Genomic DNA, 26,723 nt, shown 5'->3' with positions numbered 1-26,723 from the left:
TCCATTGGCCTAATACTGAGAGTGGATGTACATGATTTGAGAGAAGTCAGAAACACCTTTATATCCCCCCAAAGCCATCATCCCTCTGGTCTCCTGTAGGATGATGCACCAGAGGAGAGCCTCGCTCGCTGAATTTAAAAGCTTTGATTTTGTACGAAGACAGATGTTGCAGAGGGACTCATCCTGTAGTCAGTTGTACACACAATAGAAAGGAGATGGACGCATTTTCTTTTTCTTCATTGCAGTCGAGAACAGACACTATGAGATCATCAGTATTAGGTGAGCGGCTCTCCTGCATATGCCACACCAGACCCTCCTACCGAAGTTCTTGGTTGCGCTCAACAATGGCCCTCAAATATTAGGGACAGCAAGACACAGTTGTGGCATTAAGAAATGATGACTTCCTTTGCATCCTTGACATTGGGAGAGTCTTCAAGAATGTTCACCTTCAAGATCTCAAAACGGCGAGCACTCACCACACCACTTCACAGTGGGATCCTGCTGAGTGACCATGTCCATCAAAACTGACTGAAAGCCAACTTCGTTCCAGGGACTGTACTAGATCCTGGCAATACAGAAACGGAGGAGCCACAACACCTGCCATCGAGGAATCCACAGCCATGTGAACAAGGAAGACACAGGCCCAGGTAACTAGCAACAAACAGGGAGGAGTATGCCCTGTGACAGAGGCACGTGCCATGGGCCATCTCGGTGATTCTGAAAGCTTCCAGGAAGAGGTGACTCCTGAGCTCAGATCGGAAGGCTAAGTGAGAGTTGTTAGACAGGAGAAGGGAGAGGAGGCAAAGGGAGAGGCTTCAGGGAGTACAGGACATCTTGGAGCAGGGCTGAAGGAGACAGAATGTGAAGGGGAATAGTTTCATGTTGAGTTCACTGGTCATCATGGGCCGTGTCGTGCAGAGGGTCATCAGAATGCTAAGGAATTAAAAAAAAAAAAAAGGAATGCTAAGGAATTAGAGTAATTCCTTTAGGGGCAATGGGAAAGAGAAGGATAACATGTTTCAAACTGGTAGGAGAGATTCTGGCTAAGACCTGCTTCCTCTCCGGGACTCCATTCTGTCATCTGCAAATGAGAGTACTGAATTAGATGATCTTCACACGTTCCTTCTGAGTCTCCCGTTCTGGTCATCAAATGGATGATTACAGTTACAGAAACATTTTTCATGCTGCAATAGAGTTGGTAGCCAAACACTATGGATGGGTGCCTGAAAAAGGTGTTGAGCTCTAACGAAGGAGTAAGAACACTGGATGTGTCTTCAAGCGACTTGAATTCAAAGCTAGGTCTGCCGCTTACTACATGACCGGGTAAATCCCTTTACTCTCTCATCTATAACACAGGGAGATCAATACGTTGGAGGGAGGGAAACCGTAAGGAACAGAGAATACCAGATATGTTAAAATACCTGGCACACAAGCAGTTACTCAACCAGTGTCCACTGACTCTATGAACTGACCTAGACAGACTGTAGCTCAGCGTATTTTTCAACTTGTACTGCAAGAATATTACATGTAAGGGCCCGGAGTACACAGGGATGAATGAGGCATGGCTGCAGGCCTTGCGAGCTGCAGGTCTAGTGCCGCGACACACATTTAATACATTTTTATAAAATCCAGTGAGTGGAACAACACAGTTACGAATCAAACGCTACAGTGACGCAAAGGAAGGTGAGGATACTTTTGCCTGGAGTCACGGGAGGAAGCCCAGGCCAAGCTTTAGGGAAAAGGTTCTATTTAAGTTGGTTACCAACAGTTTACAAACAAGCTGCATAAGATCCTAGTTAGGATGTCTCACTCAACACAAGTTGTGAGATCGTTTTCTCTCTAGGTCCAGTTGTGTCCAATGAAGACTTTTTCAGCTGGGGATTCTAATGAAACTCCTCCTCCTCATGCAAATGGTCTCAGGGAATAAACAATAATGAATAAGGCAAAAGGAGGAGAGAGAGAGAAAAAAACACACAAAACATTAGTTGGTCTGTAAATTTTTAACTTTTCCAAGTTGTGTCATGAAATATTACTGTGCTCTTGACCAAAACCCTAATGGGATCTTACCGGGGAGGCACAGAGCTGTGGTGACTGATCAGCCTCGCCTAGCAAACCCTTTTCAAGGAAGATCTAAAATGACCTTGTGTGGTCACCAGCCCAAAGTCATTTCCCCCACGTATGAACCAGACAAAAATTTAACCCAAGCCATTAACGACGACCACCACTTAGCATTATATCATAAATGGTCAGGGGCGTGTGTCAGCTATTACAAAGGTCAAGTGAGAGAAAGAATTCTCACTCCCCATAGTCACAGGGAAGGACACTCCGTGGAAGAGGTGGGCTTTCTCCTTAACATTAAATGAAAGAAGCTTGAGGGAAATGGTTGATGTGTAATGTGCCCTTGGACGTGATGGTGAAGAAGAGGAAGAAGACTATTAACAGGAGACAGAGAAGGAGGAGGGAAAATACATGCGGTGGGGCTAAAGGAGGAGGATGTTCGGACTGAAGATGATTCGAGACTGAGGATGCACACTGCTGCCTGGAGTTCAAAGACAGCTACTTTCCAGTTTTACAATGAGAGAAGCACCTGTGCTTGCTGGGCTAGTCATCTGTAAACCTAAAAATCAAGAAAGAACATAGAAGTCTGAGAGGAAGTACGATGCAGTGGTTACGAGCATGAACTTGATTAAAGCGAAATGTAACAGAGAGCTATCAGTTCTGGGGAGAGAAATTAAATCTGGCTGCGGTGGTGGCACAGAGGAGGGGGTATGGAAATGCATTCTCAAAGCCTGCACAGAATTTAACAGGCTCAGCTGGGGCTGGGCTGTAAGGAAAAGGGGTAAAAGGAAGCTTTCATGACGGAAGGCACGGCATGCGGAAAGGCTAAAATAAGTTAGGAAGCATTCCTTCATTCAAGAAGTATTTCATGGGATGCCTGGGTGGCTCCATTGGTTGAGCATCTGACTCTTGCTTTCGGCTTAGGTCATGTTCACCTCTTGTGGGATTGAGCCCCACGTCAGGCTCCATGATCAGTGTGGAGCCTGCTTGGGATTCTCTCGCTCTCGCTCTGTGTCTGCCACCCCCACCCCCTCTGCCTTTCCCGTTTGCACGCACTCTCTCTCTCTCTCTCTCTCTCTCTCAAAAATAAAAACCAAAAGACCAAAAAACAAAGAAGTATTTCTTGAATACAAGCGTCTACTATATTCAAGGCATGGTTCAAGGGCTCAAAAACATAGCTATGAGAAAACAAAATCCCACTTTCATGGAACATATAATCTGGTGGAGAGTGATAAAAACACACGAATACTTGAATATATATATGTCAGCTGTGACAATACTGTTTAGAAAAATAAAGCAGGAGAGAGAGGTTAAGTAGTATGGTGGGGACGAGCATTGTTATTTTAATACAGGGTGATCTGGGTGGACCTTAATTATGAGGCTCTATTAAGCAGAGACTGTGAGGGAGTGAAGCATGAAGTTTGGTGTGACATAAGCAGAATGGTAAGAGCAAGTGCAAAGGCCCTGTGGCAGGGATGTGCTTGCTATCTCACATAAGCAGTATAGCTAGAGAGGTGTGAACAAGAAGAGTGACAGAGGAGGGTAGAAAAGCAAAGATGAGCAGATAAGTGGGGGTCTAAGAATGGGATGTGGCGTCAAGAGAGTTTTTTTCTCCCTCCTGCCCTCTGATTCTTCAGAAGACAGCTATCATAGCATGTTGTAATGTTAACTGATTGAGTCGAGAAAGAGATTTGTCAATGCAGGAGGGGGAAGAGAGAATGGATAGAGCCTTGTGTATGTTCTAATTTATTGAGGGATCTGTACGGGTAGGTGTACGGTGCGAAAACAGCTGTATTCCCTTATCTACTCCATGTTAAATTTGTTCTGTGAAGTTTTCATTGCCCTGAGATGGAATTTTAGGTGGATCCATAGTACTCCTAAACTCTTAAAGAGCACAAGTCCACTGTCCATCTTCAAGCATTAAATGTGTGCACTCCATTATAATAACCAAAACTTCCATACCACTGAATTACAAATTCTCCCTCCTACAGCTACAGCTTATTTCAGGCTTAGAAGCGTATTGGAGAAGCGGGGGGCGGGGGGGGGGTGCTATCCTGCCTCTCTGGTTTTTCTGCTTCACCTTCCCCTCCACGGGCTAGCTGGGGTGGTGTGGGTTGGGGTGTGTAAGGAAGGTCTTGCTTGACTGATATGGTCATGATTGGACTTCCAAACGTCCTCAACGTGGGGTGCCTATCCGATAAGGACTCGCTGGTCATGTGGTCCTGGTGATTCACTGCAATGTCTACCCAGGGACTCCCTCTACCTCCCCACAGTAGGATGTTTGAAGCCAGTTTGCTCCTCTGTCCACTGCTCTACTCCCAACTCCCTTTCAGTCCTGGGCTTCAGGTGGCTTACCCATCTACTGGGATCATACCACTCCTTCAATCAAACCTTTTGGATGAGGTCCCACTTAAGATCTGCCCAGCTGGCTCCCCTGTCATGAACACACCTACAGCTTTGCCTTGTTTTTAGTGGATATACATCCGGTTCCCAAAGCAGCCCTCACTTTCTGCTGACTATCCCAGACACAGCAGTCCAACTCAGGCTCTGCTCCTTAGTCCTCACCTCTGACTTCTTCCATCTGTGTTTTATATCCTCAGGGTGAGTGTTACCATCTTTTAACAAGTCCTGCATAGTTGATCTGGACTCTGGGGCCTCTTCCAAAAACTCTGGGTAAAGAAGACCCCTATTGTAAGATCCCATTACATGAAGCTGGAGCAGAAAGTATGTTGGGAGAGGAGGTGGACAGAGCTGGAGAGGGCTAAAGGAATTGACCTTTACTTTCTAGGCAAGAGGGTATCATCAAAGGCTTTCTGAACATAGTCCCATGTCAGGAAAAGGTATCAGTTTCAAGACACCGGACATTGTAATATCAGGTGTTACATTAACTACCTTACTAAATGAAATTCCCCTTTGAAATGGGAAGTACACACAGGATTAAAACCACCACCATCCAGTATTTTAAACTACTAAGACATTCTTACCTAACTGCCTGCCTGTTTTATGATAACCAGCCTCCCTCGGTTGTTCCCCAATCAATCTCTATTTGTTGTCACTCAAGTGTTCAACTCTGTCTTCTTGTATGTAAACTTTAAGCCTGCCACTGTACCTAACCCCTCTCCAATTCTCTGGAATTCCAAACTTTCTGGTCACACGAGAAGACAGCCCTTTGTGAATTCTTTTGACTTCATTCAGAATAATCACTTTCATTACTTCGTGGACAACATATATAAATTCAAAGACAGTGGCATGAGATGAATGGCCAACTTTAAGGAGAAAATGAAATAAGCAATTATCCTATTAAAGAGAGCATTTAATTTTTGTCCTGATTAAATCATCTTTAGCCACCTGGCTTCAGTTCAAATAAATGTGAATCTTTAGGGGCAAAGTCTAATGGCCACTGGCAGAATGTTCTGGGGCTGACTCACTCATTTATCCCTTCATATGTCAAATGACTAGCTGACTGTGCCAGGTGCTGAGGATGTAAGAAAGGCAGCACCGTGAACTCAATTCATTTTATGAGGGGTTTGGAAAGTAGGGCGATTTTTGGCTCCCTTTAAATAATAATTTGCTAACTTCAATTCATTCATCCAACAAATACGTATTAAGCATCTTCCATTCATTCATTCGTTCATTCATTCCATAATGAATGCCTAATTAAGTCCCAGGCACTGTGCCAGCCACTGAGGATATCATACTGAGTCAATGGTCACTGCCCTCATGAAGTTCAGTGATGGAGCTCTGTGGCTGTGGAATTGGACTGTCAAATAAACGAATCCTTAGTGGTTATTCAAGCACAGGATACTGATTATCTGTCCTGAATTCTATAGAAGATCATTTCCTTAATGTCGTAAGTATATATATACATATGTGTGTGTGTGTGTATACACACACACACACACACACACACACACACACACACACACCTCCAGATATATATATCTCCAGCAAATATCATGCTTACTGGAGAAATTTTAGATACATTCTAACATAAGGAACAAGTTAAGGTTACTTTTGTTTTTTTTAATGTTCATTTTTGAGGGACAAAAGGACAGAACGTGAGTGGCGGAGGGGCAGAGAGAGAGGGAGACACAGAATCCAAAGCAGGCTCCAGGCTCTGAGTCGTCGGCACAGAGCCTGACGCAGGGCTCGAACTCACAAACCGTGAGATCATGACCTGAGTCGAAGTCAGATGCTCAACCAACTGAGCCACCCAGGTGCCCCAGGATGAGGTTACTTTTTATTATCCTAATAACTCAACAAAATACTGGAGGTCCTGACAAACACGACCAGACAAAAATTCATTCACAAGAGGTACTGAGAAGGAAAGAAAGAGACAAAATTTTGCAGGTGATATGATCTCACAGTTACAGCTCATACTGGCCCCTCTGATTGGACCACTCTTTTTTCTAACCAGAATATTATAGTTCAATGTCAGTGCCTTACAGAAGCCTTCCCTGACCATCAAAACCACATTAGATCACCTAGCTCTATAGTTTAAAAATTACTCTGAAAGATCTTATGCATGCAGACAGTGCATAACACATATACATTTTAAAACTTAGAGTATTTAGCAAGGTTAGTGGATATGAGATCAATGTTTGAAAATAAAATATATTTCTCTACTCCAGCAATAACTCAGTAGGAAATATAAAAAAAAAATAAATGCAGTTCATAAAAGCGATTGAAAGTTTCAATATAAGAATCTGATTCCTTTGCTTTATCTGTGTTCCTCTGCTATACGTGAATTAGCGTAGAAATATAAACTAATGTATTTTATTTTTATTTACTCCTAAAAAGGAATTTATGTTGTCACTTCTTTCACAAAGGGTGTGTGTGGTGTGCTGAATAATGTTCCCCCACCCCTGACAAAAAAACCACACCCACGTCCAAATCCCTCCAAGCTGTGAATGTCACCTTATAAAGCAAAAAAAAAAGGATTTTGTAGATCTGATTACATCAAGGATCCTGAGATGGGAAGAGAATCCTGGATTATCCAGGTGTGCTCTAAATGTAATCATAAGGGAGACTGACCACAGATGGGGAGAAGGCAATGTGACTATGGAGGCCAAGGTGAGTGATGTGGCCATAAGCCAAGGAAGACCAGCGGCCACCAAGATTGCAAAGAGACAAGAACAGATTGTACCCTGGAGCCTTGAGAGGGAGTAGGCTCTGAGGACATCTGATCTCAGTTTAGTGAAATGGATTCCGGACTCCTGGTCTCCAGAACCTTAAGAAAATAAATGTGCATTGTCTCAACCCACCAAATTTGTAGTAATTTGTTAAAACAGCCAATAAGAAACTAAGATAAATACTGAACGTGTTTTAAATACTGCCCCAATACACATGTGTGCACGTACACACACACAGATATTATAGTAACATATGTAATATAAGACTGATGAAAAAAAGAATGGAAATATGGCCAACAGAAGGTTCAATATTTTAGCTTGAGTGTTCAATTTCAACTCTGAGCTTCCTGGTTTCCAGGGTTGGAAGAAAAAGGTGATCACTTAAATAGCTTTTATTACTGGAAAAAGAAAATATAGTGATGTTCAGATTAAAGATCACTTTCCCAATCATATAAATTCTAAAATTCTCCAGGAGGACTTTGGAGGGAGTAAAATCAGTGACATATTAACTCATCAGCAGGGGTATAGGAAATGCAGGCACGGCCTTCACATGACTAATACTTTTTTTTGTATTTTTCAATTTTTTAGTCAAAAATGATTTCAGACTTACAAATTGCAAAAACAGTAGAATTCTGTACACCCTTCACCCAGGTTCTGTCAATATTTTGCATAAATATTCTGCCTATATTTTATATGTGTGCATAAATTCTTTTTTCGGAATCATTTGAGAGGAGGTTGTACATATAATGCCCGTTTACTCTTAAATACTTCCGTATGTATTTTATAAAAACAAGGATATTCTCCCACATGGTCATTATCATATCAGGAAATAAACACAGAAACTATTCTATCATTTAATCTACAGACCTTATTCAAATTATATCACCTGTCCACAAAATGTCCTTTACCTTGAAAGAAAAAACGCAAGACCACACACTGCCTTCAGCTGTCATGTCTCTTTAGTCTGCTTTCATCTGGAACCCTTCTGCCTTTATCTTTTGTGACCTGGATATTTTTGAAGAGTGGAAGCAAGTTATTTTGAAGAATACCTCTCAATCTGGGTTTCTGACATTTCCTCATGATTAGATTCAGGTTAGGTATTTTTGTCAGGCTCCCACAGAAGTGATACTGTGTTCACACGGTTACATCTTGGGGAGACCTTTGCTAAAAGCCCAGGGCAAAACATTTAATTTTTATAAAGAAACACAGCTGACATTAACCAAAGAGCTCCTCTCCTGTCAGTCTAGTCTGCCCAAGGAATGCCTGAGCCCCTGCTTTTGACCTCTGCTCACTAGGCAGTAGCTGATCACAGAAGGCTGGGGGACGCACCTACAGAGCCTGCAATGCATCCATCCTGTGATGCTGGTGTTCCTTCATTGCACAAGGAGTCACTGATTGCATCTTCTAAACATCTTTCTGATATATCCACTTCTCTCCATCTCCCCCACCATAATCCAAGGCAACTGCCATGATGCCGCCTCTCAACCGGACCCCTAATCTCCTTCTATCTGGTCCTCTAATCATCCACTCTGGTATCTCTCCAACCTGTTCTCCAAATTGCAATTATTTGGGTCCTCTGTAAATCCAATTATGTTACCCACAATGCCTAAAGTCTTTCACTGTCTCTTAAAAGACAGAAATCCTTCATTATGCTTATAAATCCAGCCAGCCCTGCCCCTTTTTGCTTCTCCAGCCTTAGCAGATGCCTCTCCATTCTCCTATGCCACCTGGAATCTGCCTATTTCCCTCCCATTATCCTGCCGCAATTTCTGGACCACTTTCTTCTCAACCACCACCAGGCAGGCACCTCCTTCCTTCCTTTCAGCTCTGTTTAGCTACCTAATCAAAGTACCTCAGCTCAAACATCACTGCCTTACAGAAGCCAACCACCCAAACTATATCAGTTACTTGGCTTTATGCTCTCATGGTTGTTCCTTCACTTTATAGCACCTATGTGTATCATATAGGTATATATACAGCTATATGATATACTATATAGCATCATATATACAGAAGAGCATATTAAACATATGTGTACATTTTTAAGACTGATAATAAGTACTCATGGATCTTTCACCAGTAAATGCCAGCTCCCCAGGTCCCTTCCAGATGGCTTCTTTCTATGTCAACAACTAGCACCCCCAGCCATGTAATCCACTAGTGTCCTGATATTTGTAGCAGTCATTTCCTTTCTTGACTCTCTAGGTTTGGTACCTATATATGCATTCCTAAAATGCATGGTTTCTCTTGCCTCTTTGTGAATTGCCTATGAACAAAGTGATTCTGTATTTCTTTCATATCCTGTTTCTTTCACTTAAAATTGATCCCTCTGTGTTGTTCATGTAGCTTTAGTTCCTTCGTTTTAAATGTGTATACCACTGTAGGAAAATAATACAAATGAGTTATCCATTCTGTGATGGGTGGAAATTTGGGTTGATCCAAATTTGGGGCTACTATGAGAAATAATGCAATGAATACTTGTGTACTTGTCCCTGGGTACATACAGGTACCCAGAAGCAATAGTTTTTCTAGGTTTTTACCTGGGAATGGAATTGGTGCAGCACAGGCTACATGCATACTCATATATGGCTATATGTGCAGGCTGTATGCATATATTCATATATGCTGTTTTCCAAAGTGATTGCACCAGTTCATACTCCCACCACCAGGGTAGGAATGCAGAGCATTTATCAAAGTCTATAATCATATATTTTTGTGACTGTTTGCTTAACATCCTTCCCTTCCACTAGACTGTAAGGTCAGTTTCTACTTGCGCCCGTTATTTTCCCTCCAGTGCCCAGCACATCAGAGATGCTCAAAATTCACTGAATAAAAGAAGGCACTCTGGATAAGGAAGTTTAACTATCTCGGATGTGAGCACAGGTCTGACTTCAGAACCCATGTCTTTTCTACCACGCTGTATTTTCCTTATCTCAAAACAGTGAAGATCATTTGTATCCTACTTACTACTTTCCAGTGTAACGGCAGCAATGGAGTGAGATTACGCATGCCAATCCAACAAACACAGAATGCGCATTAAGCATCCAGCAGTGTTCCCCCACTAGGCACCTGGACGCAGAGGTCCACAGATGGAGTGTATGAAAGCTGGCTGTCAATGGCAAATGCCTCACAAATGTATGTGGATTAAGATTACTTTGTAGAGGAAGACCGGGGTTTCAGATATCAATGCAGGGAAAACCAGGGAGACCAATTAATGCTTTCAAGTCCAAGCTGCACCTGTGCCCCAAATTATTCACCAGCACAAACAAAAGGAGCTTCCTCCAAGCCTGATGAGAACAAACATTTTAAAATGCTTTCACCCAGGTGGCATCAGCTTTCCTCTGTGCCAGGGGTCCAGGAAGGGCTGGGCACAGAACTGGATTAAACTCCGTGCTTCGGCTTGGCACTGTGGGTTCGAAAGTAAACTCTGGCTTCCTATTTACCCTGAGAGATCTTAGGCCTTTGTGGTTTCCTGTTGCATCCTGTCTGTGCTCTGGTTTCTGTGTTTGTCTGCCCAGAGCTGCAAATGGGGTCTCTCACTGTTTCACTTCATTCTGCTTTTCAGGAGAAAAGAAGACTTCCACAGTCTCTGATTGTTGGCACATTCCGCCAGGTCCTCTATCCAAGTCCAGACTTCCCAGGCCATCTGCCCCTAAGCCCACCAAGAGAGACTTTGTTTGAAAGGGAGAGGACTCAAGGAACCCCCTAGAGTGTCCCAAACCCACAGAGACTGACGGTCCAACTTGATTTCCTTCAGTTTCTAGTCGTTTACATTCACTGACTTCACTCTTACATTTCATCAAGTGTAAATTCAGAGTCCTCCTGTGTACAAGATGCTCTGCAAAGCACTGAGGAAGCAATGATAGATCTAACTGCCACTCCTGGGAAGGTAAAAGTGGTTTTCCTGCGAGCCCCACATTACAATCACTTGGGCACACGTTAGAAGTACACATTGGTATACACTCCTTCCCAGTCACACTTACTCAGACCCTGCAGGAGTGGGACCTGGGGAACTGCATTTTTAGGGAGTTCCTCAGGTCCATTTTATGTATGTCAACTGAGAACTAACAGCTTGCGCTCGGAGGAGAATTCCAATCACAATGGGGCTAGTGAGAGAGAATCAGGAGCTCTTACTGCCTGATCCTTCAATTTGAGCAAATAAGGATAAATTGATTAAGGATGCAGAGGGACAGGCTTGGGGTTTCCTCAGACAGGATCTGAGCCTTGGCCTTATCACTTGCTAGCTGTGGGATGCTGCATAAATCACTGTTTCTTTGAGCCTCTGAGCACCGGGTGTTGAATGTAAGTGATGAATCACTGAATTCTACTCCTGAAACCAATATTGCACTGTATGTTCACTAAGTAGAATTTAAATAAGAATTTGAAAAAAAGAAAAAAGAAAACACTGGGCCTCACTTAGTTACTCTACCAAGTTCCACAAGGCATTCAACAAACTCCAAAGCACCAAGAAGGAGTTAGTCATTTTATCATCACAAAAGCTTGAACAAACAAAAAAACAAATTCAACCCCTAAGGTTTCTCTCAAGCAGTCAGAACTACCCCATCTTCTAACCATCCCAAACTCTGAGAAACATTTTTTCTTTTATTGTAAATGACATTGTGTGGACAGGTGATGTAATTTGAATAAGGTACACAAATTAAATAATAGACTTGTATTCAGTGTTGGTTTTTTAAAAAACTATTAACTTTTTAAATTTATTTATTTTTGAGAGACAGAGAGAGACAGAATGCAGGAGGGGAGGGGCAGAGAGAGAGGGAAACACAGAATCCCAAGCAGGCTCCAGCTGTCAGCACAGAGCCTGATGTGGGGCTTGAATTCACAAACCCTGAGATCATGACCTGAGACAAAGCGGAACACTCAACTGACTGAGCCACCCAGGTGCCCCCTCAATGTTGGGTTGTTTTTAGTGTTTATTTTGAGAGAGAGAAAGTACAACATGTTCGCAAATGGAGAACGGCCAGAGAAAGCGGAAGAGAGACAGGATCTTAACCAGGCTCCACATTCAGCACGGAACCCAATGTGGGGCTCGATCTCACAACGAAGAGATCGTGATCTCTGATGTGAGATCATGACCCGAGCCGAAATCAAGAGTCCAATGCCCACCGACTGAGCTACTGAGGCGCCCCTAGTATCGTATCAGTGTTTATTTCCTGCTATGATAATTGTATTTTGGCTATATAAAAGAATATCCTTGTTTTCATAAAACACATACTGAAGTATTTAGGAGTAAATGGGCATTATATCTGCAACCTACTCTCAAATGATTCAGATAAAACAATTTACACACACATAAAATATGGGTAGAATGCTTATGCAAAATATTAGGACAATCTAGATGAAAGGTATACAGAATTCTACTTTTGCAAGTCTGTGTAAGTCTGAAATCATTTTTGAGTAAAAAAATAAAAAATGAACAAAAGTGGGGGCCGGTATCTCTTAAACATTGTAGCTGTGTATTATATGCTTCTTTCCGGGTTCCAGGTTCCAGCACATTTTTCTCAAAGCAAAGCTCAAGGCTGGACCCAGTCCTGGGTAGGATTAGAGGATACGTTCGTGATGCCACGTTAACATTTTCAAGGAATGGATATAAAAGTCAAGAGCCCAGCCAGACCTGGCTTCCCCTGACATGTCCTAGCTCTCTGATCTCTTTGACCTTAATTCCATCATCTCTTAGATGGAGAAATGTACTCCTTTCGGGTCATTTTAGGTTACTGACTTCTAGTGACATTTACCTTTTGTTTAATCTATTAGTATTACCTTTTATTATGATCTAAAACATGGCTACTACATCTTTCTTTTTCTTAAATTAATCTTAACGTATCATAACAGTGAGGATTAGAAATGCTATATACAGACTGCCTCCCGCAGAACTGGCACATGGTACATATGTAATAAATCCTAGCTATCATTATCCTTTAATGTAAACATATTCCTTGCTCATTTTTGACATGTTGTCCCTAACAAATTCTTCTTTATACACCATGCATGAACCCGAGTAGCCTTTTCCTTTTTGAATATTTCTTTTTCTTTTTTAGAACCAAATTTTGCACCTTTAAACTAGGGGTTTGGTGTTTAAATAGCTATTTCATGGATACAAATTATTTGCTGTCAGCATATCTCTCTGGGTGAACCTGACTATAAAGTATGTTGAGTACCTACTGTGTGCCCTAGAGATGGAGCATGCAGTAGACTTTTCCCCAACTGCTCAAGGAGCCCAGGCTCATGGGGAAGACACGGAGAATGACACGTGCTGTACTGGAGATGTGCAGGAAGACCTATGAAGGCCAAGGCGGGGGGGCATGGTGAACTCAACGTGGCAGAGAAAGAAAAGAGAGCCCCATGGAGACATCTAAACTGGAACTTTGGGGAACACACACACTAAGCACAGCACAATGACTGGGACTATGGGCTCTGAGCTCCCTGTGCTTTAGCACAACCTCAGCTCCACTCCTTGCTCTGTGACCTCTCCAAGCCTCAGTTTCCTCACCATAACACAATAAGAAACCATCCCAGAGTTTGCTGTGGATATCAAATAACACAGAACATGCTCAATAAATGTGAATTATAACAGTGATGATGATTCTGGTGATGATGGGACCCACCACGCAGAAGAGAGACGGAGCCACTCTGCACAGAGAAAACACCTGCCTGAAGGGCACTTAAATGAGGGCAGACAGACTCTTTTCCCAAAGACTGGATAGAAGTCTGTATTCATCTAAAGCATTCCACCTACCAAGTTTTTCCCTGATTCCTCTGCTGGCCAAATTTGATCTGAACTTATCAAACTATGTAGAATCTACTTAACAGGCTTGGTGTGAATATTAGTAAGTTTTACTGCAGAAATACTAATGTGTTGTATTATGGGTGCTATCCCAGACCTGCCTGGCTGTGTAATGTTGTATACTGTGTATATACCAATATTAACTTTCTAAAATATGGATATTCTCTATTCCTAAACGTCTTTGGCCCCATGCAATTCAGATAAGAATGTGTGTGCATATACCTGCTAGACCGCAGATGAAAAGTAAAGGATGGTGGGGGATAAAACTAGAGGTGGGTAGGGCCCAGATCACAGGAGAGCCCCCTCGCCCAGCTAGGATTGTAGGACTCAGGAGACTCACTGGGAGATTTTCATCAGGGCCATGAAGCTATCAGACTTCATATTGAGGCGTATCTTCACTGGGAGTCTATCAGGGTAGTCAGGTCCACGCAAGTTAGTGTCTTGCACACCACAGAACAACAAATACATATGTTAATATTACTGGCCTATTTCTCCTAGGTTCTCTCTTCTTTTTCATAGGCCATTTCCCCAATTCCAGAGAACCCTAGCCCTGCATTCCAAGATCACAGTAAATCTCTGAGCTAGGAGCTACGTGGATATCTAAGGAACTTTAAGTAAGTTTTAACACGCAGGCAGATGATAGGTGCCCAAGTCAGGGAGGCGCCATGACTGGTCTATGTCAAGGAGCTCCCTCCAGTTAAATGTCCTCCTGACACAGAGAACCAACACCCAGTCTTGTCCTGGCTCCACACAAGGCCAAAACCAATGTCTGAAAAGCCCACACATAACTTCGGCAATTAGATGATGTGGATACTTTTCAGTTACTTTCACGTTTTTGCTTTTAGCCTATTTCAAGCTATAGTACAATGAAAACTCAGTTCTCAAGTGGGCAAAATTTTGTGAGTGGATGGACCAATGCCTTGTGTCAACTGGGAAGACTCTGTTGATCAAAGAAAGAACCTAAAGCCTTACTGAAGACCAGACAGCTTACATGCTGGAACTTCCTCTCACAGCATAGCCCATAAATCCACCAAAAAAAGAAAATCAAACTGGAATGGCATGATCTGATCTTCAGTGAACTCTAATGGATATCTAGTATATCATATACTGGCTATCCAGTATGTTTCTGCCTGTCCTTCTGTCCATCTATCAGTGCAACACATACTGGTCCCAAACTGTGTGTCAGGTGTGGTGCTAAGCACAATAAGTAGAAATTTACTGCTTTGAGATGATCTTTCTATTCCCTCTCTAAATAATAAAGGCTACATGCTGCTATCATTTCATAGTGTAACCTAAAAGACGCACAGTAAAACTTCCTCTTTCTCAAATATCACTAAACTCAGCTCTCTAGAGGTTTTGAAAACACATGGCAGGAGGGAATTTTGTAATAATGTGAATCATCTTTCATTAAAAGAGCTTTAAAAAAAATACATAATGGCACTGAAGTAACTCTCACCACCTTTGGATTTACGATTTCTATAATTGTTCTTTAATTGAATGTAATCTGAATGTTGAACAACATGGCCAAATGTCCATTTGGTTCTCCATTTTGAACACTTTTTTGTATTGGCAACAGGGAGCCACTGACTGTTCATTAGGAAGGGACTCTCAGCCTGCATCCGACAGTCTTGACTATTCAATCAACTTCTCATGGGGTCTTCTGGGACCTTTGATTTCTTAGATATTATTGCTCCTGGTGCTCTAACACCATGTAAGTATTAGAAGAAAAACTACTCTACACTTACCATGGCTCTGGGGAACAAAAAAGTAGAAAAATTTAATGACGATATGAAAGAAGAGGCCCTGAGAGCATATAAGGAGAGTGGGAGAAAGGGATGAAAAACTAAGGGAAAATCAACAAGGCACAATTACTAAAACCCCTGAACTAAATGTATGTAGAAGTGAGCTGATGGGTGTTGAGGTCATGGGCACAGTACTTGAACCTTGGCGAGAGGGCTCTGTAAAGGCTGTCTTCAGCATCTTTTTTTTTTTTAATTTATTTTTTTGAGGCTTATTCACTTTTGAGAGAGAGAGAGACAGAGAATGAGAAGGGGGGGAAGGTAGAGACAGAGAGGGAGACAAAATCAGAAGCAGGCTCCAGGCTCTGAGCTGTCAGCAGAGCCCGATGTGGGGCTTGAACCACAAACTGTGAGATCATGACACGAGCTGAAGTCGAATGCTTAACCAACTGAGGCACCCAGGCGCCTCCAGCATCTTTTTAAAAAAGACATTTTTTTGTTGTTGTTAACGTTTATTTATTTTTGAGAGACAGAGAGACAGAGCACGAGCAGAGGAGGGGCAGAGAGAGAGGGAGACAGAGAATCCAAAGCAGGCTCCAGGCTCTGAGCTGTCAGCACAGAGCTCAACACAGGGCTTGAACTCACGAGCTGTGAGATCAGGACCTGAGCCGAAGTCGGACACTTAACTGACTGAGCCACCCAAGCTCCCTTGAGCATCTTTTTCATGCGCACTGAGCCACTGGCAAAGCACAAACACTTCCATAACTGCTAGGTCACCCTTAGCCGCCACAGTACCAGAGTTACCCACACAGCAGATGAGTAGTAAATAGGAAAAGGGGAAAAAAAATCAATGTGGTTTTCATTTCATGGTCTTCTAAACAAATATAAAAACATCTTCATGAGTGGGAGGTTGGCCTCGTGTCTTCAAAGTGCCTATTCAAGTACTTGACCACAGAGCAGCAGGGAAACAGGGAAAATTAAATAAGGAGTCTCATAAATATTCTCCTCCCAGGGGACGATGGTGACAAGTGAGGCTGTTTATTTTTATTGTTATCGTTAGACGGGTGGCCTCGTGAAAGGCGGTGATCTGAAAGACTGGGAAGAAGGGAAAACAAGAGTACTGTGGTTCAGCTTTGATCCAAGTCTAACTTGGCTCTTCTCATCAGGCTGTGGAAAAGATCTACCTTGTAATCACTCCACCCCCGTTTCCCATACAACACGCGTGCGCCTGCCACACCGCCTCTGTCTTACCGTTCTGCTAAGAGTTGAGAGTATCTGCTCTGGACTCAAACAGCAGCATGGGAAACAGATCTCTAGGACTTACTAGCAATGTAATCTTGGGCAAGGACTCTGTCTTTCTGACCCTCAGTGTCCATCCCTGTAAAGGGGAGGATAATTCTGATAACTGCAAGAGGTTATTAGGATGGTTTGATCATACAATTTAAATTTCTTAGCCCACGATAAGCATGAAGTACATGTTAGGTGTTACTCTTACTGCTGCTAATTTTTTTTTTTTTCTTCTGCTTCTTTGATCATTCTTCCAGGCAAGCTGCTGTCTTTTGTGGAAAGCTGGGCTCAGGCCAGTTGATAGACTCCCACCAGAAGCTTTGGTTTCTGACCTTCTGAGAGGCCTTGGGTCACCCGACCTTGCTGTGCTCCTGGTGGCCTTCCATTAACATAGGTCCAGACAGCCCTGCCCAGCTTTTATAGGAGTGGAATGGGGGTCACATGGTAGTGCGACTTTGTAAGAAACTGCTAAATTATTTTCCAAAGTGGTTGTGCCGTTTTACATCCCCACCAGCAGCATGAGAGAGTTCTGGTCCCCATATCCTCACCCCAAGTTCAGCCAATCTAAAAGCGTGCTGTAGCTCTCATGGTGGTTTAAATTTGTATTTCCCTTAAAAGAAATGGTGTGGAGCATCATTTCCTCTAACACCGGCCTGAGTAAACCATGGCGCCCCAAGCTCAGGCCACAGGCTTTGCTTTGGGGTAACTTCCTCCTGGATGACGTGAGGAAGCCACAGGGCCACACCACTGCAATCACCCAAACAGCATGGCTCTAACAACATGGCACCGTCTGATGGGTGGATTTCTCTGGTTAGAGCCCAGAGCCTAGGGCTCCTGAACAATCTTCTCCCAAGACAACAAATGTCAGGCTGCAGAACGACTGTGAGCCCAAATGCATCCTGATGAGCTGCTGGGGGGGAGCATTGGGGGGGGATCATGTCCTCCCAAGGCCACAGGGTGTGTGTATGGGGTGGGGGGCGGGTGCAGAGCATGGGAACGGAAAGCCATGCAAGACTGTCATGGCGGACGGAAGAAGAGAAAGCAGCTGTGGCTGAGTTGTGTCTCCCAGGTCCCACTAACTAACACTGTTCAGTGAAAATGTTACTTCCCAGAGAGGCCAAATGAACATCCAGATCTCTCTGGTAAGGTGGTGTGGGCAACTGACTGCCATTAACTATCACACAGGGGGCTTCTCCCAGTCAGTCAGGCCCCACTCAGTGGAGACAGATGATGAAAGGCAACACCATGGGATCGGCAAGGAGTGAGAAGGCACTCAGGAAAATCCAAGCACTTGCACACTTCTGGGGTTGGGGGGCAAGTGGGCGGGAAGCAATCCGACCACACACTCACTAAGCGTCCATCTAGCCCTAGCTTCAAACTGGACAGGAGGGGCCAAACGGGGCCACAGGAGACACGGACTCAGTAAGCAAGACAGCTTCATCTGAGATACAAGTCAGTACCAGTAAAACACAAATAACTATTGGTCTGTGCTAGGGGCCAAAAGAACAAAATAATAAAACATGTCAGAGTAGCTAGAGAACTGATGTGGGTTGAAAGAAAATATAGGAAAACTAACAGTTATTGTACAATTTAAAAACATTAATTTAAAAATTTCTTTAAACGTTTATTTATTTTTGAGAGAGAGAGAGAGAGAGAGAGAGAGAGAGAGAGCGCAGCGGAGGAGCAGAGAGAGAAGGAGACATGGAATTGGAAGCAGGCTCTAGGCTCTGAGCTGTCAATACAGAGCCAGATGCGGGGCTCAAACTCGGGAATGGTAAGATCATGACCTGAGCCGAAGTTGGATGCTTAACCGATTAAGCCACCCAGGCGCCCCTCAGTTCCCCCAATTTTTTTTTAACATTTAGTTATATGAGAGAGAGAGAGAGAGAGAGAGAGAGAGAGAGAGAGAGAGAGAGAGCGCATGGGCAGGCAAGGGCAGAGAGAGAGGGAGACAGAGAATCTGAAGCAGGCTCCAGGCTCTGAGCTGTCAGCACAGAGCCCAACGCTGGAATTCATGAACTGCAAGATCATGACCTGAGCCGAAGTCAGACAACTAACTGACTGAGGCTCCCAGGTGCCCCTTATTGCACAATTCTTAAAATGAGGATGAAATCATTTCTATAGACAGAACAGTGCCTGAAATATAGTAAGCACTATATAAGTGACTGCAGATACTACTTGTGTTGTTTTTTCTGGTCTTTTCTGTTTTTTTTTTTCTTTTTAAGTTTATTTATTATTTATTTTGGGGGGGGAGGGGCAGAGAGAGAGGGAAAGAGAATCTCAAACAGGCTCCACGCCGTCAGCACAGAGCCTGATGTGGGGCTTGAACGCACAAACTGTGAGATAGTGACCTGAGCTGAAATCAAGAGTCGGACGCTTAACTGACCCAGCCATTCAGGCACCCCTTCTTTTCTGTGTTTGAAACAAGTTTTACTGAGGTGTAACTAGCATGTGATAAGCTGCATATAATTCAAGCATCGGATTTGCTAGATTTGGACACGGCATACACCAGTGAAGATGTTACCTAATCAAGGCAAATGTATCCACCAACCCCAGAAGTTTCCTTGTGCCCTTTGGGCTCTACTCATCCTCCTAGCTGTCGTTGCACCTGCTGTCCCAATGCAGGCAACCACTGATCTCCTTTCTGTCATTCAAGGTTAGTTTGCGTTTCTTAATTTTAAATAAATGGAATTATATTAGTTTGTACTTTTTTGGGGGAGGTTGGCTTCTATCACTCAGCATACTTATTTTGAGATTAATCCATACTGTATCTTATATGAACAGTTCATTCCTTTTTCATTGCTTAGTAGTATTCCATTATAATGGACATACCAGGAGTGGATTTATCTATTCACCATTGATAGACATTTGGGCTGTTTCCAGCAGGGGGCTAGAAAATAAAGCTTTATTTATTTACAAATAAAGCTGCTGTGAACATTCTATACAGGTTTTTGAATGGCCATAGGCTTTCATGAGTGGAATGGCTGGATCACACGGCAGGTGTAGGTTCACTCTGTAAGAAGCCACTAACCTATCTTCCAAGCTGGGTGTGCCATTTCACATTCCCGCCAGCAGCGTGGAAGTTTCAGTCTCCACATCCTCGCCCCAAGTTTGGCGACTCCAGTAAGTGTACTTTACCTCCTGTGGTTTGGGCTTGCATTTTCCAAATGACTAATGATGCTGAGCATCTTCTCAGGGGCCTATCATTCAAACCTTTGTTTCAGTAAGATGTCTGTGCCAACATTTGCCCATATTTTCACTGAGCCTGTTCTTCCTCTCCTCTGGACCTCTGCAAGAAGCTATTTCACTGAAAGGGAACAGCAAGGACTCTGGGGTCAGTCCCCTAGAGGGCTCAAATATGGCATGACCCACTGAACTATTGTTGGCCTCAGTTTCCTCACTTGTGAAATGAAGACAGTAATGGTGGCTATCTCACCGAATTGCTCATCACATGACAGAAAGGATTTAGCACAGAGCTTGGTACACAGTAGGTGCTTGATAGACGGCAGCAGCTAATACTATTGTCTGTCTCATAATGACTGAGTCTGGGCCAGAGACGTTAAACATCCTCTGTCCAGCATAGTGTAGAACTGCCCTAGTTTCAAATGCCAGGAAAAGCACAACCCTAAGCTTCCTGAGTACATTATCTGTCTCTTACTGCTCACGGAGCCACCTCAACCATCTCCTTGACAAATCAATGTCTAGCATATATTCTGTTTTCCTTTTTTTTTAAATTTTTTTTAAATGTTTTTATTTATTCTTGAGACAGAGAGAGACAGAGCATGAGCAGGGGAGGGGCAGAGAAAGAGAGGGAGACACAGAATCCAAAGCAGGCTCCGGGCTCTGAGATTCAGCACAGAGCCCGACGCGGGGCTCAAACTCACAGAATGTGAGATCATGACCTGAGCCAAAGTCAGACGCTCAACCGACTGAGCCGCCCAGGCGCCCCAACATATATTCTATTTTCAATAAATGTGCTTGTGGGTCCCTGGGCCAGTCTCCACAGGAGAGTCTCCTGAGAATAGTCGTTCCTGGAAAGCTGACAGCAGCAGGTCCTGGTGAATGAAGAGGGTGCAGGCCACTTCATGCATAGACCCCCAATTCTTCCATCGTTAGGTTTAACAGTGGTCCTATGTGCACCAAGTGGACTCCCTTCCCTGTCTACCTTTCTCAATGACCTCTGCCAATGCCACCTGCTAAAAAGACCAAGAGAGAGAGAGAAACTGGTCCTACCTGCCCACTCTGTTCTTAGCTATGACCCTACTAACAGAAGGTCATTTGTTAAAGGCCCGTGGCTGTTCACCCCTCTTATGGTGCCCTCCTGATAGGCCTATACATAACCACATCCCATCCAGACGACAGAGGAAGTCACCTGCATGGTGTGGTGGACACAGAAGAGAAAAACAAAGTCAGGAAGAGAGGAAGACAGGGCTCAGGACCTGAAACTGGGCTGGCAGGAGGTGTCCCAGTGGGACCAGGGAAATGTCCCATCCTATAGGAAAACTTCCTTGTCTACTCAAGACTTGGGCAGGACCTTCTCCCTATTCTCACCATACTCCAGTGTTGCACTTATCACAGCAATTTCCATCTGTGTTGCGGTTTTCTCCTTTTTTGTCTTAAGGCAGGCATGATACTTTCATCATATTTTGCACTCAGCCAGGCAAGTACAAGGAAATGCCTTTTTTTTTTTTCTAGAAAGAGAAAGAGAGAAAGTCATCAAGGGAGAGGAGAAGAGGAAGAGATAGAATCTTAATCAGGCTCCATGTTCAGTGTGGGCCTGATATGGGGCTTGATCCCACGACCCTGGGATCATGACCTGAGCCGAAATCAAGAGTTGGATGCTCAACCAACTGAGCCACCCAGGCGCCCTTAAGAAAATGCTTTCTTAATGAATGAGTGACTTAATAAATGATTTAAAAATAAACTTTTAGAGGTATGGGGCCTGCTTGAGATTCATTCTCTCTCTCTCATTCTGTCCCCTCCCCACTAACATGTGCTCTCTCTCAAAAAAGAAAAACTTTTAATTTTAGACTAATTTGAGATCACACAAGATTTGCAAGATAGTATAAAGTCCCCATATAGAGGCGCCTGGGTGGCTCAGTCGGTTGAGCGGCCAACTTCGGCTCAGGTCACGATCTCGCGGTCCGTGAGTTCGAGCCCCGCGTCAGGTTCTGTGCTGACAGCTTGGAGCCTGGAGCCTATTTCGGATTCTGTGTCTCCCTCTCTCTGACCCTGCCCCGTTCATGCTCTGTCTCTCTCTGTCTCAAAAATAAATAAACGTTAAAAAAAAAATTAAAAAAAAAAGTCCCCATATATACCACACCCAGATTCTCCTATCATTAATATCCCACATGAGGTATACCTATTGTAGATCTACAATTAAAGAAGAATATCAATATGTTATTACTAACTAAATGCCTTACTTTATTCAAATTTCCGGAGTTTTCACCTAATGTCCTGTGTTTGTTCCAGGACCCCATCTAGAATCCCAGGTCACATTTAGTTGCCACATCTGTTTAGACTCCTCTTGGCGGTGATGATTACTTAAGATTTTCCTTGTTTTTTGATAGCCATCACAGCATCAAGGAGTACTGGTCAGGCATATCATACAATGTCCCTCAACTTGGATTTGCTGATGTTTTCCTTAGGGGGATACTGTGGATATAGGTTTTGGGAGGATGATAAAGCACCATTCTCATGACATCATATCAACGGTACATATTATCAACACGGCTTATCACTGCTGCTGATGACCTTGGCCACCTGGCAGAGGTAGCGTTTGTCAAGACTGCTCCACTGTAAAATTATACTTTTTCCCCTTCTCACATTGTCCTCTCTGAAAGAAAGTCACTAAACACAGCTCAGACTTAAGGAGTGGGAAGCGATGCCCCACCCCCTTGATGGGGGAGCACCGACATAAATTATTTGGAATTCTTCTGCATGAGAGATTTGTCTCATTCATTCATTCATTCATTCATTGGTTCATTTAGGTATATCCCTAGGGACTCACGATGTGTATGTTATACTTTGGGTCATTATATAATACTACTTTACTTTGCTGCCCACACTGCTCCAGTTTTGGTCACTGGCAGCACCCTCAGTTGGCTCCTGATACCCCTTTTTTATTTTGTTTTGTTTGTTGAGCATTTCCTTGCTTTCTGGCACTAAAAGATGCTCCAGGGTTATCTCCTCTATTTCGTCTCCAGTCTTAAAATCAACCATTTCTCCATGGAGTCTAGGCTCTTTTTATTGGAGAAAGGTATTAGAAACCACGATCTGGATACCAGCTAGGCTTCGAACACCAAGTTGCTGGGGTGTCCTTGTTTCTAGAGCCTCTGAGCTGTCAGAGCTAGGAGATATGTATGTTTACTAACCTGTATACCTACACGCATCTATAAATACTCGTTATATGTATCCATCTGTAATCTATATTATGCTACACATGAGTTCACTCTGATGCCCCCAATTCAATCCATTTCCACATGGATCATTCCGGCCTCAATGGATCACTTTCAATGATAGCACTATATTTGGTCTTTTGCATTAGGTACAGTGCCAAGCTGCTTTCAAAGATCACCCCATTTCACCCTCAAAACAACTCTATGGGTAAAGAGTATTGCCCACATTTAACAGATGGAGAAACTGAGGTAGCGAAAGGTGAAGTATCTTACCTAAACACAGTAGGCAGTGGGACCAGCAAAGGAGCCTACTACATCTTTGAGACTGACAGAGAACCTCCATCCCCACATTCATCTAAGCCCTTGAAAAAGCTTCGGTTCTGGGTGATTAAAGATGCGGATAGAATTCCCAGCTCTCAACAACTATTGTTCTGTTCAATTCTTGCCTCCTCAACACTCGTTCCACTTCCCGGGGTCCTCTCGCCATCTGACGTGCTAACCGCAAGACAAGGTGCCAAGTTACAACCCGACTTGACAAGTCAAGGAAAGGGGTGCTGGAGCGATGGCAAGAATCAATCTCCATCTGACCCCGTGACTTTTCAACCCCTGGCTAACCCTTGCTGTGTATTATCTTGGGTTTTGGTGACTTGGTGGTAATTAACTCTGAACAAGCAGCCCTGCTTTCGTGGAGTTAAGAAAAAGAACACGTATTTTTTTTCCCCGTTAATTAAAACATCTAAAGGAAGATAAATGTACAACCCACACGCTTATCTTTCAAAATATCAAAGACCTGATTAGTAAGTCTTATGTTCAACCTCAAGCTTTTTCTCTAGATTCCTAGAAGTAACAGGGACTGGGAGGTGAGGAATTTCCAAGTATTTATCAACATTTGGTTACTTGGACATCCACCCATTCATTCATATCTAGAAAGAGGCAGCCTGGATCAAGCACAAAATATTCCTGGGAATTTTGGCTCGATCAACCTACTGAATCAAAAAAGTCAGTAGTGTGCAGACAAGAAGAAACAGAATCCTTAAGGCCAGGTTGAAAACCACTTTTAGAAAAGCCCAGAGCCCCCTCTGGTCCCTGTGTTCTGTTTGGTGAATTTTTCCTGACAGTTGGTGGTTTTGTTTGCCAGAACCACAACAAAGGGGGTCCTTGAGCTTCCCTGGGAGTGTTTCCTTAGACCTGCACCTCTCCTACACCTCACAAAGGTGTTATTGTTGCTGGCTCCCTGGGCGCCCAGCACCTGAGGAAGATCAAAGCCACTTTCTGATGCCAGCATGACCACAGTCTCGCCCTCACCACATAACATTAAAGCTGATGATTAATACCCTTGGCCCCGAAGGTCCCTTCCCACTCCCAAGTACAAAGCAAGGTGGGGGTGGGGACTTTATTTCCAGCACAACATGACCATAATAAACTGGCATTTTATGGCCCTAATTCATTGCAACCAACTGCAGCTGCCCATCAAACTCGTTAAAGCCCAAACAGTTGCTTCAAGTGAGCCTTGTATATCACTAGGCAAGTACACTAAGAATCTCCACCATTTACGAGTGTCTGTTATGTACTAGGTATGTATGTCCACAAGTCACATTCACCAGCAACACTATGAAACAGGCAGCACCACCCCAAGGGGATGGAGGAAGGCTCAGAGGTTCAGAGAAGTTAAGTAGCTCCCTTCAGGTCACAAGACCACAGAGTGGAGGAGCAGGGCTTTAACCTGAATCTCACAGCTCTGAAGCCCAGGCCGTCTGCACGTCTTTACGGGACATTACAATTGTGCTCAAGGCAGCGAGGCACTGAGCAGAATGCGTTTGGGATTGAGATGGAGCTAGGTCTGAGTTCTCAGCTCTCACTTAACAGCTTGTGGCCCTGGGAAAATTTCTGGACTTTTCTATGCCTTGGCTGCCTAACTTGCAAAATGGATCCTAGACAAAAAGGCAGTACTATCCCCATTAATAGACAAGGAGAATGAGAGCGGGGGAGACCTAACAGAGTCCCTCACATTCATTTGGACTTGCTTTTGCTCGGAAATCCGAATTAAGTGTAGTAAAAATGCCTAAAATTCAGATTTCACAGGAGAAACCAGATTAGATGTGTCCCTGTGAAAATGGGGGATGATTTAAATAGGTTTCAATCAGTGTTCAATTAAGACAGGCTAACCAGTGTAGACTCGTGTCAAGGGAAATAAGGGCCAGCTGCCCTAACGGGTGCCTCCTGCTTGAGGTGGCCTGAGGCCTCTGCAGATCTCTTCCTTCAGGGACAGCTGGGCCCTACCATTAGGGCTGCTAAGGGGACAAAGAGGCTGGGGTTTTGAAAACTTAGTTAAAGGGGTGCCTGGGTGCCTCAGTCGATTAAGTGTCCGACTTCAGCTCAGGTCACGATCCCACAGCTCGTGAGTTTGAGCCCCATGTCGGGCTCTGTGCTGACAGCTCGGAGCCTGGAGCCTGCTTCAGATTCTATGTCTCCCTCTCTCTCTGCTCCTGCCCTGCTCATGCTCTCTCTCTGTCTCAAAAATAAATACACATTACCAAAAAATTTTTAAAAGAAGTCCCACTTAAAACCTTGTCCACAGAAACAAATAATAGGAAAACTTTTTTTTTTTTTTTTTGGCCTGGAGAAAGGCAGGGTCAAGGAAACCTATGACCTGAAGGTCTAACACAAGGGTCCCCTCAGGAAGGTGTCCCTAACCCTGGACCATTCCCGGACAGAGTCAATCACTGTCTCCTTTTTGCCCAACAGCACCAGTGCTAGTCATCAGGAGCTAACCATTGTGAGGAACTTACTTCATGGGAAGCACATCACATAGCCTCATCGCCTGATCATAACACTAGGAGCCATGTACTAGAGATCTCCACATTTTGCAGATAAGGAATCTGAGGCCTGGAGGGGGTCAGTGCCTTGCCAGGGGGCCCATACTTAGTAAGCAGAGGGACTAAAACTGGAAACCAATGGGGCTGGCTCCATCATCCCCCTGCGCTGGGAAGCCATGCACAATGTCGGCATATCGCAGATGCTCAGGATCACAAGTTCAATCCAAATTGATACCCCGGGGCCTTGTACTGTATCGTAATGGCTGCTGTAACCATGCCTCATCAACAGGAGCCTTCAGGTCACCCTCACGTCCCCAAGGCTGAGCACAGTTCTGGACACGAGAAGAGGGGATCCATAAGTAAGTAGATGTGTCACTATTTACTCAATCAGAATATTTAATGGTAAAAAAAAAAAAAAAGGCTCACTAGGCCCTACTGTCACTAGGCCCCACATTTGACACGGCACATGATTCCTTCCATGGCTACAGAGA

At 43.8% G+C, this 26,723-nt stretch overlaps 1 protein-coding gene across 17 annotated transcripts in view; it reads right to left on the bottom strand.

The window, feature by feature from the left end:
• FGGY (FGGY carbohydrate kinase domain containing) overlaps positions 1–26,723 on the bottom strand; it is a 418,575-nt gene that overhangs the window by 154,577 nt on the left and 237,275 nt on the right. The window lies entirely within an intron of this gene.

The sequence above is a fragment of the Felis catus genome, chromosome C1 (genome assembly GCF_018350175.1).
Source record: "Felis catus isolate Fca126 chromosome C1, F.catus_Fca126_mat1.0, whole genome shotgun sequence".
Classification (NCBI taxonomy): domain Eukaryota; kingdom Metazoa; phylum Chordata; class Mammalia; order Carnivora; family Felidae; genus Felis; species Felis catus.
The sequence above is the reverse complement of the archived record's forward strand: the minus strand, read 5'-3'. Positions and strand labels throughout refer to the sequence as shown.